The following is a 16781-nucleotide window of genomic DNA, read 5'->3' as shown; positions in this document are numbered from 1 at the left end:
TAAGTGCATCGGGCAGGATAAGTCAATGCACTAGAATTCCATGTGTATGTTAGAAACTGACTGGATTTACCACATACATACCTCAGCCAGAGCCTGCTGGAAAGATAAACTTTGGATCCAGAGCACCAAGCTAGGAATGAGATCATCTTCATAAGATGTGAGGTTGTACCCATTTTCTGTTCAGCATTTTCCAGGTGGAGATTTAATGCAGATTCAGAGACACAGATAAACCAAGCATTTCTGAACCATGCTGAGGATCTAACTGCCCTTAAATCCTCTTCTCTGTCCTTTACTAAACTGAATTTAATGCCTCCTTTCAATGAGAAAATTTTCTGTGAAGCCATTGAGTTATTTAAACTCTTTTATTTTATTGATTTTATATTTTATTTTATTTATATTTTTATTTATTTTATATTAAACTCTTTTTTTTAAGAAGGAAAATTATGAAAATACCATCAGAATCAGAAGAAATGCTATCTAACACCAATTCATCAGCATGCTGACCTGTTGAAGGGAACCCAAGCCAAAAAGCAGATACTTTGGAAACACATAGATACTGGTACCCAGGAACTATTTTTTCCCTTATGATTTTATGGCAAGCCATAGCAGGCATCTCTCAAATTAAATTAAAAGCCTGTAGGGAGTTTGTTGATAGAAGTTTTGATAAGGCTTAAAGCTGACTGAAGCTCACCCACAAGTCTGGGAGGATTAGTCTTTACTTTTTTAAAAATAAAAAAAATGTAGTTAAAACTATTTTACCCCTTTATTTTTACCTATTTAATCTGCAGAGTAATTAAAACCAGCTTTTTTTTTGCATATGCCATCGATATTGTCCAAGTGAGATACATTACTGTGCTACTGCCATGAGATAATGTGCTGCTAGCTGGGTACCTCTGTGTTACTGTCAGACCTTGTTCTGGTGCTCACCACCAGCAGAGTTGCCTGAGCTGAAGCAACTCTGCCTGATAGTAAATTTGTCTGTATTCTTGTATAATTTCAATGACATATAACCAGTTTATCATAACCTTCTTACACTACTGCAAAATGACATTTACTGGTTGCAAATTCTAGAGCTTAGAGGAAATAACACTAACTACTTAAACAGCAGTTGGGTCTTAATGCCCCAGAGGCAACCATAGAACTTAGAATAGTTTATGTTGAAAGGGATCTTTACAGATCATCTAGTCCAAACCCTCTGACCTTTACAGGTCATCTGGTCCAACTCTCCTACAGGGATATATTCAAATAGATCTGGTTTCTGAGACCCCCCTCCATCATTGAATATTTCTAGGGATGGGGAATTCACCACCACTCTGGGTAATCTGTTCCAGTGTTTTGCCACCTAGGTTGTGAAAAAATTCATCCTTATATCTAATGTGAATTGACTCTCTTTTAATATAAAACCATAATCCCCTGTCATATCACAACAGGCGCACCTAAAAAAATCTGCCTTTAAATATTGAAAGACCTCAATACTATTTTACTTACTCCTTTTTTTATGTATTTGCATAACAGACATACATCTTTTCCAGTAAAATTGGTTCAGCCATTTTACTTTCCCTGTGCTGGGTACATCTTTCCCATCCCTTTGTCACCAGGGTGAGTAGATGTGGTGCTACCCAGCTTTTCCACTTCAGATATCTCAAGGTTTCACCATGAAATAAACAATAATAATATCTAAGTGGAAAAGCTGGATAGTTTATCTATTGACTCACCAGGAAGAGTCTGGTGCACTGTGGACATAACCCATATCAACTCAGCCAATGCTAATTTCATTACCAACTCTCATAAGAAGCTCATGAAAACACACACTTTTTTTTCAAAAAACTTAACTCAGGTATTTGGAAGTCATGGAGGAACTCTTCTTAGACCACAGATGGGATTTATCTTACTCAGGTCTCAAAAAGTTAGTTTCCAAACTCTCAACTATTTACACTGCTTCCCATTATAGGCAGCTGGGAGAACCAGGCACATCCAGGGAGAAATTCATCTCATCTGGAGATAGTTAGTTAAAGTAGGTCAGAGAGATTGCATGTGTGGGTTGCTCTCCAATGAATGTAGTGGAAGCCTAGAGCAATCAGTAGAGAATTAGACAAATAAACCTTAAATATCTGCACTAAGATGGTGATAAATTTCCCCAATATTTTTCTGTCAACCATAAACAGCTGCTACAAAAAAAGTTGTGCTCTTGGTTGTAGTTTCATGACTTGGCTTGTAAAACATGCCCTGCTCCAGGGTCTCCAACCTCCCCAGAGGCTCCTCAGAGTGTTATGGTGTGTAAGTAGGTCAGCACTCCTGTTAACGTTATACCACTCCTGTGATAAACCTTTTGTTTCTGCAAAAACATTGTCTAAATGCTACTTCTCTAGCATCTGTTTGGCCATGATAGCATGGGTATGGCTTGCAGTATAATATTTGTACTTTTTAAATAGATCCATTAATTTATTCCCTGTACAGGAAACCTTTGTACAGATTCACTGCTGGAAGAAAGTAATAGTTGTGCAGAGGACAAATGCCTCTGAAAGGGCAGCTTATTTTAATCCACATATTGTTCACAATACCTGTGTTTCCTTTCTCTTTTAGAGTACAAGCATTATAGGAAGTGCATCTAAACTGTGAGGATTGATGAGACTTTTTGGTGGTTTTTGTAAATTATTTTCCCAAAAGAGAACTGTGATTTTATGTTTGGTATATCAAATTGAGTAGAAAAGAGAGACAGAAACAATTTGGAGTCTTGAAAAATAAAAAAATTATTTTACACCACTTTTTCTACCTGACTGCTCCATATATTTAGATACAGCAGTCCTAATTATGGCTTTGTCTTTATAAACAATCCCTATTTGAAGACAGTGGTAAACGACATTATTGTAGTCAAGTATGAGAACTTGGTTAGTAAAATAATGGAGCACTACTCAACAGATATGAAGCAAGAATGTATAGCTTATCATCTAAGAAAAGCTTGATATTATAATTATTAAACATCTGTCCTATTTTCAGGTTACAGTAGATGGGATCAGTTGCATTTTCTTCTTTGCAAAATAAATTCTGAGAACAGGTACATTTTTTGATTACAGCTTCAAACTTCTTTCAAATGTCTCAGTAAGAGTTAGAAAAGCCAATCATTTATGGAAATATCTGTGAAATAGTCCAAGTCATTTTGAAAAGCTACATTTTCAAGAAGAGTGTTTTTCCTGAGTTTAATGGAAAGGGAGCACAGCTTGCTCCCTTCAGTTCAACAGGACCAGCTGGCCATTTTCTCTCCTATTAAGTGAATTGTGGGCATATTGCAGGCATGAAGACTGCACACAGCAGTTATCACCAGTTCCTCGCTGTGTGTCAGCATACATTTCTACATTTCACTCCATCAACAACATTCTTCCCTCAGGTTGTTTTTGTTAAGCTCAGATTTGAAAAGCCTGTGATGATCTAGCAAAATTTGGCAACATTAGCTTACTTGGAAACTTGAGCATCTTTAACAATAACTTCAAAGTTAAATGGCACTTAATTTTTTTAAGTACATTTTATCCAAGTTCTTAATTTAAAAAGACAATGTTAATATTTTTTCTTTTTATGATAGTGTCAGTAAAACAGATTCTAAAATGTATTTGAAGAAATTCTCTAATTTTTATCTGAGAATACAAATAACAGTCCAAAACAAGTAAATCACATTTTCTAGTATTTTCCTGCTAAGTAGCATATTCCAAGACTGGATAATATTTTGATTACAGTGATACCTTTATCACCCATAACATTTTATGGTAGTACAGATATGAAGGAGACCAGATGTTCACCTGACCTTATCTGGTCCAACCCGTGTCCAAGCTCTTTCTTGTGGAAATTCCCTGTGACTCTTGAAGCTGTGACTCTCCTTGTCCTGAGATAAGCCATGGTTTTAATTCCACATCACCAAAGTCAGAGGTCTTTGGTTGAATACTTCACCTAAAAACTCTTGTAGCCATTGAGCTTTTACATAAACACCAAAGCTAATACTGATATAAGATTTTCTTGGTAATACAGTACTCAAATCCATCAAAAGATACCTCCAAAGTTCTCCACACATAAATCCATGCAAACTGTTCTAACACCCCCACAGCTTGCAATACCCACCTTCTAGAGAAACCCTAATTCCAGTAAAGCTTTATTAGTATTATTGACTAATTGAAATATTTCCTTAAAGCAGAAAACTTTTTCAGATCTTTTCTGCACATGTCTTTAAATCATCGGGACCTTTCTCCACCTTCCCAGTCTGATCTTAAGCTCAAAATGATTTATGGTGTTATTCTGATGACAAATACTACAGCAATGAGCCAGGGCATGGATATTTTTCAAGTTGAAAACCAGGAAAGAATCATTAGATACATGATAAATCAATTATTTGAACAAAAACACAGTCATGAATGAAAAGAAAGAAGCAGAAGAGAGTCAATCAATTTTAGTGACTGGCAGAAGAAGTAGGATATAGGTACAAACTAATTTTTTTCTATTTTTTTCTCATGAGAATGCAATATGTTTAAGAAATGTGTCAGTATATTTCAGTGATATACTGTAGCAAGCCGTCATGCAGAAGAGGAACCCATCAGCAAACAGGAGATTGGAAGTAGCAGCTAGGGAATATATTCTCAGTGTTTCAAACCAAATGTGATAGAAACTCATGTGAGTAACAGAACTGACCTAATATGGTATTTGTTCATATTTGTTCACATTGTTCACAAGCAGCTGTTTGACCAGCATTCTTACTTACAAACTTTCACAAAAGCTAATGTGTGTCTGAACAGACACTTGCAGTATGGCTGGTCTTCATACAAATACTCTTCTTCACCCATGAACAACTTTGTTACTCAGCATCTGCACTTCTGTTGAGACTGCTCTGATTGGAGGGCAAAAGCAAGTTCTAGGATGATACAGGTGATCAGAGATGATGGTGAGGACACAGGGATTGTGTCACTAATCAGTAGTCTCCTTTAGGGAAATTGGCACAAGAAAAATTTCCTGCACATGGAAATAGAATCATATTTTTCTATCAGTCATAAAACCTGTGATATAAAGTTATGTGAATAAAATGAAGGACAGAAGATGAAGGATAAATCAATAACTCACACACATCACTCACACACTGCTGTCTGTATAACACCAAGAGAGGGTTATATTGAATTTCCAAAGGCAATTGAGCTTCTAGCTTTCTGCAGCCAAGGCTAACGTTCCCTCTGGCAGGGCTTTTGGCCAGGACTGGATACTGGGCTCTCAGTTCCATAAAGGACACCTCTATCACTTGAGCTGAAGGACTAACTTCTTCACCTATCAGTGATGATGACAGCAGGCTGTGTCAGAAATTCAGTGCTGATTCTGGCTGGGGCAACTGAAGCTGACACTGCACCCAGCTGTTCTCCCCTCCATCCAGCACACCTTTCTGCAACTGGGGGACAGGACAGACATCCTTATTTCAGTTCCCAGAGATCACAGCCTCCTAGTTTAGAGCAGACTACTGCTTTAGATGTTTCAGCTGAGGCCAGATGAAGCAAGACACCTGAGGCTCCAAGTGCATGTACCCTTCTACCCGTGCTTGAAGAGGGTTACCTACTGCAATAGCTGATCTCCACCATGGCTAACATGAGCAGGGAACATGTGACATCCTCTGCTCTTATCTCATTTCTTGCTCCTTTTGATTCCCCAGTGAGCCCCAGGGGTCATGGAGTTAGGTGGAGTAATCAGCATTGCTTCACATTAAACCAAAGTATACAAAAGGTGAGAGGACATAACAACTGAGCAAAGGATGGCTGAAAGCTCCAAGTTTGGTACACTCAGCCTCACAATACATCTGCAATATGGAATGGGTATATTGATGCATCAAGCACAGAATGAAATATTAATGCACCTGAAAAGAACAAACAGTGACTGACAGGGAATGTAGCAAACAGTGCTGGCAATTTCTGCACCTGAAATTACCTGTAAAAGGTACATAGCTACTGCAGGATAAAGAATTGTGGAAAGTGGAAGACCTAAAACTGCTTGCCTTGCTTACACTAGAAGAATGAAGGCTGAGAAAACAGGCATCTGCTGCATATAAATACCTGGTTATAAACATCAAGGAGTCAGGAGGGCTGTCTAGGTGAAAGAACAAGTACAATCTGATCCCAAAGAAATGCAGCCTGAAAATTAAAAGATTGTGGCAAACTAAACTACAAGTACTTTAGACATCAGCAGCACTCAGTCTCCATCCCTGATCCAGCAGATAGCATGTTGTCACTTGTGCTGCAGATATCCATGTGTGCTGGGAGCTGGAGGGAGTTCTACAGTCCAGAATCTATATGGTTGTCTTTAGGATTCTGGAAAGACTCCAAAGCTTGTAATGAGTATTAGCAATGCCATTTGACTGAAGCATAATTGTTTTTGTAAGGTCCTTAAAAGCCTCTTTTACAGCCCTGCATTTTGGCAAATGCTGTGTGCCAAACTTATGGTAACCCAGCAGTTGCCTCATAACAATTTCCAGTGCACTGAGAAGTTTAAGAGTATGGTGAAGAACTAAGCAGTGGGGTGGCAAATTTGGCTCTGATATTATTGTGGAATTAGGATCCACCAACAGGTATCAGTGTAATCACCTCAGATTGCCATCAATGAAAAAGGAACAAAATTCTGTGGGCGTACAGCTGCAATCATTTCACTTACTGCAATGAAAGAAATACAGGCAAGTGTCAAGTAACAAAGACATCATGTGCCAAAATATTTTCTCTGTAGCACTTTGGTGACTTCTGTGGACAAGAGCAGGGTACAACAAAATCATATTTATTCTTGATTTTCATCTTGACTAAGAAGTTTTATATTTATACTTAAGCTACTAAAGGGGAATTTAAAATTCCCTCAGTCTGAGAAATTCCTCACCTACAGCATTTTGGAAAAGCCTTCTTGTTTTTTAGCCTTTTCTTTATGAAGGATTTAATTCCAGTTTTTAAGTTATCCCATGTATTTATAGGTAGGAGTCAGAATCTGTGCTCTGCAGCATTTACCTGTCATTTTAATGGCCTACTTTTCAAATGCAAAACTGAAAATTGAAAAGAGCTGAATTTTCTGGTAATAGGCTTCATTTTCCCAAATGATATTATGATAAATAGATTTTTTTAATGGAGTTAACAATACTTTATTGAACACAGACACTGAAATTTACATTTCCATTTATAGAAAGATTTACTGAAGAACCCTAATTTAAGGAGGGAGCTTGCTGTATTGAACTCTTAAGTAACTAAGATGCAGTAAGCCAATGAAATCATGCTCCAGAATTGGCCAAACTGACTACTAAATGTAGTATACTGATAATCTGCAATATTAATACATTGGGGTGATACATTAATATAATGCACAACATAAGAAAAATAGTTAGCTGCATTCTGTACAGTTTTCTGGTGTGTTTAAAGCGGCTCTTTGGAAAGATAAAAAAATGTGGAAGAAATACACCACTTACTTGAAAGCATTGTGTTTTGCAATATTGTTCTCCAAGGAAATTCTGTTTTGTTAATTTTGAACTAGTCTCAGAGACAGAAGGCTCAAGTTGTGCTGCTAACTCCACAACTGTCCTTGACAGGAAAAACTCATTTTGTTTCTCATGAATAGTCCTTGTAAGTGGCCACCTTTCCTCCATCTTCAAAGAAAGGCTTCCACTCCTATTCCATGAGTACACTCATCTTCATCTCTGCATGCATAATTGTTGGCTGTTCAGAGACATTAGAAAGAAACAAGCAAATTGCTGCAGAATGGCAAAATTATTTAAAGAGAAAAGGCAGATCCATAAAACCAGGCATAGTCCATAGTTGGGCACTTTTGATATTGCTGTTATTCAGGAAAAACATTGTTCTATAAACCTCCCTGAGCAGGAGGCTTGCAGGGCTGTTGAGTAAGAAAAACAGTAAAAACTATTTGAAAATCTTATTTAGGCACTGAATCTTTTAAAACTGCCTTTCTGGGCAGCTTGGTAATACTGTCGAGTTGCATTGTTCTTTTGCTTTAAAAGGAAAGTGAGAAGTCAGAAGTAATCCCAGGACTGCAGGTGACTCTTTCAACTGGCACCTGCAGGAAATTCTTTTCAAATCTCTTACCAGATGTGCAAAGGTAAGCAGCATCTCAGGAGAGAACATTTCTCCCAGCAAAAATAAAAGAAAAAAAATGAAAGTGTTCATTTTGTGGAATACATTCTACCATTCTTTTAGGACATTTTCATGTCTCTTCTAGAAGCCTGTGTGTTCAATATTACCATGCAATGTACTGCAAGTCTTTGCATGATAGTTCCACACAATGAATGCCAGCGAAATTAAAACTAGGTTCTGCTTATCTGGTTTAAAAGTGAGTATGATATGCATTTACCACCATTTAAAATAATTTCCTACTTATATTGGCCAGCATGTTTGCCATCATACTTACTTTTTTGATCACAGAGGAACCCTTTGCTTCTCAGGGCGAGATCCTCAGCTGAACTAGTCACTCAGCAGTAAATATTGGCAAGTGCTGACATTTGAAGTTCCTCTGCTGGAACATTATTTGACCAATAGAGGTGAAACCTAACACCTTGCACTTAGTGCTATAGTTCAGGAACCTTTCAATTATTTTAATCCCTGTTTGTCAGGGCTTCTTTGGAAGCAGCTTGTTGTATTTTGATCTCACACCTGCTATTTCTGTCCTTGAATATATTCTGCAGCCCACCCCTGTTCTCCAATATCCTTCAGGCATTTCTTCTTTGCTTGGCTCAGCAAAAGGCTTGTCCCCTTCTTCTCCCATCAGTCATTTCAGTAGTCCTCACTAGGTCCCCATTCCTCAGGCTATTCACCTTCTCCTGAGGATCTTCCCTCAAAGCAGAGGATATCAACACAACAGTGATGCTTTGTGTATGACCTTCTTTAAGATCTCTGCCCTCTGGGTTTTCCCCTCTGAAAAAGAATCCTCTCCTATTCTTTGAATGTTAATTAATATTTGCGCAATTCTTTGTCCTTAACTAGCACACTGTAAGTGCCAAGTAGTATTAAATAGTGAGGATTCCAGCCCTGGTGAGGCACAAAGTAAACATCTGTTAGATCTTTTCCAGATATGAAATACTAAGTCTCTCTTTTGTCTAGTGAACTGAAGTGCCCTCTTAAAACTCTTGTTTCTCCTAGGAGAAAACCAGCTAGCAATTAAAATCCCCTTTATCCTTCCCCTCACAGCAAGTTGGTAGGAGAGGTGGAGCAAGTGCTTCTCAAGCCTGTCCCCGTGTTGTGTGGTGGCACAATGGACTCAGCATCCAAGAGCTGGGCTGGAAACTCCTGCCTGGGGCAAGTGCTGTATGTGAAATGCATTGAGGATTGAGCTGAGGCCTGTTTGTACCCCATAGCACAAGCATCTGCCCCAAGGAGACCTGCCAAACTGCACTCCCCTGCAATCCTTACACTAACTGCAGGGAAATCCTGTATTCCTCATGTTAGAGGCAGCTCACACCACCTTCATTTACCTGATGCCTGTTTCTTCAGGTACCTGACTTCAGCTCTCTGCTCAGCAGCCATCTAATCCTGCACACATCTGACATCTGGAAATGCAATATTGATGTTTACCTGTTTCCCCAAGCACTTCTGGAGTTGATACCAGAATTACTTCAGACTGCTTGTCTCTGGCAAAGAAATGAGAAGCCCCTCACTAGCTTCATTCCTTGTCATTCATGTCAGCATCCAAATCCATGGGTGTTTGGAAGATTATATTTTTGTAGGGCTTGCTACAGCACTGCAGCCTGCTGTAAGGCAATTACACCCCAAAAAGTCACATGAATTTAGACTTGCACACTTCCTACGTATTACCTTTGGCTCCCTGCTCTGATCAGGCTGGCCTCTCTCCATCTCAGTATGAACAGCCTTGTTCTTCCCCTGAATTTCATCAAAACTCTGGACACCTGCATAATGAAGTGAAGTGACACTGTGTTTCTGTGAGACATGATTGTGATTGAGCTAGAACATTTTCTGCTTCTGTTCTGGCACTTACCCAACCAGTCTGGATCACACCCACAGCCCAGTTGGATAGCTCACCTCTGGAGCCACACAATACCCCAGAGGTGAGCAGGCAGAGGAGATCTCAAGCTGTGGGACCTCAGGCGCAGCCATGCAGCTTTGTTCAGCCTGGTAGTACCTTGTAAGCAGCAGGAGGAAACTGCAGGCACGTGTTAGTGGCTGGCTGACTCCCACAGCCACTGAGCATCAAAGGATTTTCCAAAGGAAGGCAGCACTGATGGTAGCAGTTGTGTTTGCTCAAATGCTTGGAGAAAGCTGGCACTAATTTTGGACAGAAGCCCAGAGAAAATCTTTTTAATGAGTTGCAACTTGCAATATGTCTGATCTGTGGCTGAAAGCACATCCTTTACAGGGAGTAATTGTTAACAATTTTTTTTCAAGAGAGGTGCTTGTTACAGTAGAGTCTGTCAAAAAAACAGGACCTCCCAACATCTGAGGCTTCGAGCCTCATTATCAAGGGGACATTTGCTCAAGTGCCTCCTCAAGAACTGAAGCACACCAGCCTGTGATTCTCCTTAGAATTATATTCAATCATCTCTGCCTTTCTTCCAGTTATAAACTTGGCTGTTTTCCTGGAGTACTTCTCCTTCCTTCTCCCTCTCACATTTTCTAAATCCTCAATCCAAACACGTTTAAGCAAACTTTATGCTTTGAAGGAAAGCAACTGGCTGCAAATCAACTTGGAGGTCACTGTGTGGCCAGCTCTGTGCCAAGCTGTCTGTCTGACACAGTGTTAGGTCTTTACATGATCCATTTTACTCCAAGAAACCTATCAGGTGGTTTTGGGGCTTGCCAAGGCTGCTCTTTCATACAAATCTGTGGCACTGATACTCACAGCTGGTGGTCACCAGCTCAGAGGTTTAATAGGAATGCAGTGTCATAGCCGGATCTTGGACGTGATCTTGTAGCAGGGATAGTCCCACGGGATCTGGTCCCATGGTCAGGGTGAGCCATCCTGTTCTTGCCCTGGACCCACTGCTCTGCCTTGGAGTGTCTAGGAGGTCTCTCAGACCATCGAAAGTACAGCCATGCTGGAACTGTCCTGTATAGTTTCTTTTGTACATGAGATAATATCATTGCATTATCTCCTCTAATTTTCAAGGTTCTTGGATATAAATATCTGTTGAAGAGCATATTGTGCAAGCTGCTCCTCCTTTACTGTTCTTTCCCGGTAGGATCTGCAAAAAAGTCCTTTATGTGTACATTTTTTGGCAATTGTTACACAGCACCAATCATCCTTACTACACATCTGTCTTGCCTTTTATTCCTCCACCTTCACCCATGCCCCCAGGAGAGCTGTATGTATTTGATAGACAAGCAGGAGATCAACATGCAACAAAAAAGCCATACACAGCATAGAGACCACCACAGAAAACAAGAGAATAGATTAACTTTCTCCTGTGCTTTTGAACAATAATTTTCCCAGAGTAAGTGGCAGCTCATTTAGTTGCACTGCTGAGAATAAGTACAACAGCTGCAATGCCTCCAGTCTTCCCCTGTTTTAGTTAGTGGGAACATCCATTTCTGATTATAGTGATAATGATCTTAGCTCTTGACCAAGTTTATCCTGAGTCATTTGCTAGTTTCTATTATTTGCATACAAATAGTGAAAAGCACTTGAATCAAAGATGACAGAGAGCTCTCTTCAAAACAAAGTTTTGTCTTTGTCATGTCTTCTACAGCAACCTTTCCTTGGATTTACCCTTTTTCCCTCAATCAGACATCTGCACTGCACATTTTTGAGCTCTTAGTAGTTACCCACATTCTGGTGTAACTAATCCAGAGACTTTTCTAATGGCAAACAATTATTTTCTTATCCTACACATATACACACATCTACAAGACCATATATTGGAAAGAATGACTGTCCTGGTAGATTTGCAAATTGCACAGAAAAGCAGCATATAGGGAATGAACAGGAAAACAGACAAACAAAACCGAAGACCTTGGTCTGTAATATACTTTTGTTTGTAAATGTTGAAGTCATTGCCTACTTTCCAACAATTCTGTTTGATAGAAAATTATCTGGCAAGAGTCTTTCTCTGAGTTACAACAGTGTCTGACCCTGTTCACTTAATAAAATTGAGAATTAATGCTTTGCCGTTTCATGGTGCTCTAGATAATTCATTTTGGCCACTGAATAAAAATTATTCCTTGTGTGCACATGAGTTTATACTTGACTTTTCATGCAGAAACCTGAACCTGGTGGAGCTATTCATATGCAAAAAAGTTCTGTTCTGAAACATTGAAACAGTTCATATGAAACATTCCAATTTCATGGGTGGAATAAATCTGCATGTACGCAAAGACTCAGGCAGCTGCCATTTAAAAAAACAAAAATAAAAAAAAGAGTACTTCTTTTTAGGGTACTTTATTCTCATTTGTTAAAATTTAGTGAGACTGGAAAAAGACACATTCATCTGGAAATCATCTTGCTGGCAATCTCTACTATAAAGATGAAAACCATTGTGATTTTCATTACATTTTGTTCTCTATTGGACAGCAAGACCTGTTCTGTGGGCTTTGCTGCAGAACCCTGATGGACACATAATGCAGCACTGACCTCAATTTATGTATTTTCCACCTCCACTAGTTTTTTTCAGTGAAACATGACCTGTGTTTAACTGTACCTTATCTGGAACTTTTTCCTACATATTACCATGTACTGTAATCCATAGACGGGTATGTGTAAGGAGTTTCATTGTAATCACTTTTTTGTGACAAAAAGGGGTTTCTTTTGAATCAGTTGATACATTTCTGATAATTAATTTCAGTACTAATATCCCAGCCTCACATTTCCTGGGGTTGTGGTTTATGGCACTTTGACATTCTTAGGGAATTGTTAAATGCCATGAGGTCGTTTCTTCCAGTCTCCTACAAAAAACAGCCACTACCTTTCCTGTTGTCATGGGAGTGAAAATTTCTTTTGTTCTGTCTGGATTTATGCTCCATCCTGTTACACTAATCTCTCTGAAAATTCCTGATGTTAACATCCATATAACAATGTCAATGGGGAGTCCAAAAATCAGAAAAAAAGCTTCCAGTATCCATTGGGAAAGCAGGATTTGTTTTAGGACATGTTTGTCTCTGGCTTATGGAAAAACAAATTTGACTGATAACATCTTTTTCATGGTCATGGAAACAGAAGTAAATGTTGAAGAAAGGGGCAGAAAACAAGTGTTTATTTCAGCAGTAAGGCATTCAGCTGGGTGAACTGAGCAGGCAGCAGGAGCTCCCATCCAGGGAGTTGGCAGCATCACCCAGCTCTTAATATCATCCCAGACCACAAAACAACCTTTCTTGCTCAGCTGAGACCAAGGGAATAAAACAGTTGGGTTTCTTCCCTCTTGTGGTCCTGTGTCAAAGGCTCCTCTCAGTGTTCAGTGGCTTTGCATCCTCATTTCTCCTGTGATGGGAAGGTGTGAAAAGCTGCTGTGGCTGAGCAGAGCCTGCTTGATGCCAGCCTGGCAGGCAGTCATGGCCAGCCCAGAGCAGCACATGAGTTGTGATTTCATGAGTTCATCACTCTGCACCCATTCCCCATAGCCCCCTGTGTACCTACAGCAGTGTGGGGAGCATCAGGGTAGACCCAATGGCCTCACTATCACCTGAAATCCCTGATCATTTTTTTTCAAGGAATCAGCATTATTTATAAATGTAAAAAATGTTATTTTTGTGGTCATGGGGAAAAAAGATGGGACAGCCATAATTCTCCCTGAGTTGCCTTATTTTTAAAGCGTTTTTCTGACTCTGATTCTATCATCAAGTTTCTTTCTTGGTTGTAATTTAAGCTTTTGTGTGAAGGCTTGGATGAATTTGGGTTCCAGGACACCCAACATCACCACAACCAAATCATTTCCCACTGATAGAAAATCAGCCAATATCAACTGAAAATACAACCATTTCATAGAAATGTAGGTAGTATATGATACAGAATATTTGAAAATTTGTTTCTCTGTCTCTAAAAATACCTTTTGAAATAAAACAATGTGGCACAAATATGAGTAAGCATGTCTTCTATTTTCAGGTCCTAGGTAATTATTCAGGACTGAATACATATCATATGAGTCCACAGAAAGGAAAACCAAGAAGAAATTTTTCTAATACATTCAAAAATTTACTTTGCTGAGATACTGACACTGATACAATGAGACAGAAAATGTTAACATCTTCTCTTTTTAAATTAAGAACTTGATATTTATAGCCTTTAAACTTAAAAATAAAGTCACATCTTCAAACTTTCAGTTGAAAAAATGCTTATGCTGACAAGTTAGTTAACACTGCAAAACTTTGCCAGATCAACACAAGCTTCTCAAATCTACATCACTCTCCAAACAAAAAGGAAGCAGTCAGAGAGATTGTGAGCAGAGAGAAAAGTTTAGGAGGAAAAAATGATTTTCCAGTATTAGAAACTCCTCAGGTTGATAAGGAGATTATTTTTAAGTATTTTAACATTGGGAACTATTGAAAGATAAATTTTCTGAAGGCTTTTTCTAGACAAAAAATCAGACAGAGAATAATCTTTGGCAAGGTCCTAAACAAAATAAGGTTATCATACACAAGCATTAGGTAAACATCTCCTTTAAAATGTCTTTTGAAGAAAAAAACCTCTTTATCTTTTCTTCCTCCAGCACCTCAGCTCTGATCATGCAGAGAGCTGTTTTATATCAGAAGGGAAGGGTTATGAATGATTATGTGGAACACTTGGAATTTTTCAGAGGAAAAAGTTTTACCATATTTATTAGAGACTCCACAAGTAGTACAATTATTTCTGGTATCATCCTACAGCCTGAACTGCCAGAATTAAAGTTACAATTAAAATCAGAGATTAATCTGAGCTTTTTTATCATTTCAGAATGACATTCTTCCTCAGCTAGAAGGATTAGTTCTTTCTAATTTGTTTTGGGGTTTCTTTTGTTGTTGTTTGTTTATTTGGTTTGGTTTTGGGTTTGGGGAGTTTTTTGTTTGGTTTTGGGGGTTTTTTGGGTTTGTTTTGTTTTTTGCTTTGTTTTAAAAAACATTTATGAGAGAAATAAGATGCATCTTCCAATGTCTCTTATCCCTGTGGTACTGATCTTGCTGGTTCTGCTCTACAAACGAGCACAATCAAGTAGCTCTTTTCCAGTATATCAAAAAACTCCTGGCAGACAGTGAAGATCTTTTTATCCTTTATGCTAGTAAAGCTACACTATGGTCAGTCCCTGAGGCCCAGAGAAAAATGGTAGTTTCTCCTTGTTCTTTCTGTGACTTTTGGCCTCTGCTTTGTTTTTTTGTTTCATTTTGCATTTTTGCTCATTATCACAAGAAACCCCACTGACTGAAAAATTGTGTCAACAGGGTGTAGGCTATTGCAATGTCTGTTAACAAGCCAGGTTATATATACAATAAATGTGTTTATGCTCATAGGTGGTGTATATTGTAAAAAAATTTAATGTTTAACCTCTCTACTGTATAATCTAATGCAAGAGCTATTTTTACATGAAGGAATTGAAAGCCAAATTCTGTTTTTCTTTGTTATTCATAAAAACCAAAGTTCTTTGCAGTCTAATTGAAGTTGGTGAAACAGAGCACAACTGATTGCAATCATTCAATCTATAAATATATCTCCATAAATTTCTTTAAATTTTGTCTAAATATTTAGACCATATATTTACTCAATTGAATCTAGCTGCAGTCTCCAGGAGACATTGGTAATATGACATTACCAAACAGTTCTAGCCATGAGGTCCTAATTTCTTCCTCCCTTTTGTAGTGTCCTCCCACACCTCTCACCATTGAGTCATATCAAGGAAAATAGATAATTTAGTTTTGTTTCCTCTTCTATGAGGAAATTTTTCCTTGCATGTAGTCACCACAGATTATCAAGGGGTACTGAGTGATAAGAGGTCCTCACCTTGAGAGAATTTTTCTGCTGAGAGGAAATCACTCTTCTCCATCACAGCATCCAAGGATATGGAATGTGTCCTTTGAACAATTTCTGAGAAAGTGCCTTAGGTACCAATAGCAGAGAGACAGGTAAGCTGCAAAAATCATGGCAGCACTTCCAAATCTTTTTTATGAAATAATTCATGTCCGTCTAAAACTGACTTGTCACCATCTGTCTCTCTGATAGTGCTTTTCTACTTTTTTATATGTGATATAAAGGCTTGAATCAATAAAAAGACTCAGCCGCTGTGGTACTTTAAAACTGCTTTTTCTCTTCATGTCTCTTGACACAACACTGGCACACAGCAATGAGAAAAGCACAACATCTATCCCGTGTGACACAAATTACACCTTTGCTGCCACAGAAGCTTCTGCTCGGCGTACATTATGCATCCTCTCACTGAGGCTGAGCCCTGAGCTTGTACGCAAGGCTGGAGTCACTGCTTGCTCTCAGCCTCCACTCTGGCTTGGGTTTCAGCCCTCCCTTACACACTGCATAGACACAACTGGCTGGAGCTGGCTCTGCCTCACAAGCTCCTCCATGCCTCAGACCCCCAAATTCCCACCGGCATCCCCCTGCCCACTTCCATGGGCAAACCCATGCCTGCTTCGAGTCTGCAAAGCTGCTCTCCCATTTCTAGCACTGCATCAGATATTTTGAGGATCTTCTGCCTAAAACCCTTACATGAGTGAAGCACTAAACAACAACTTACACAATTTTGCAAAAAAAATATAAAAAATATAAAATCCAGATATCAGCCAGCAGAGCTGAAATCTGGCGGAGAAACATATTTAACAGGGTAGCTGAATAGTGGGGGGAAGGGAAGGGAAGGTGCGGGAAGG

The sequence above is a fragment of the Parus major genome, chromosome 3 (genome assembly GCF_001522545.3).
Source record: "Parus major isolate Abel chromosome 3, Parus_major1.1, whole genome shotgun sequence".
NCBI classification, from domain to species: Eukaryota; Metazoa; Chordata; class Aves; order Passeriformes; family Paridae; genus Parus; species Parus major.
This window is presented reverse-complemented; position numbering follows the sequence as displayed.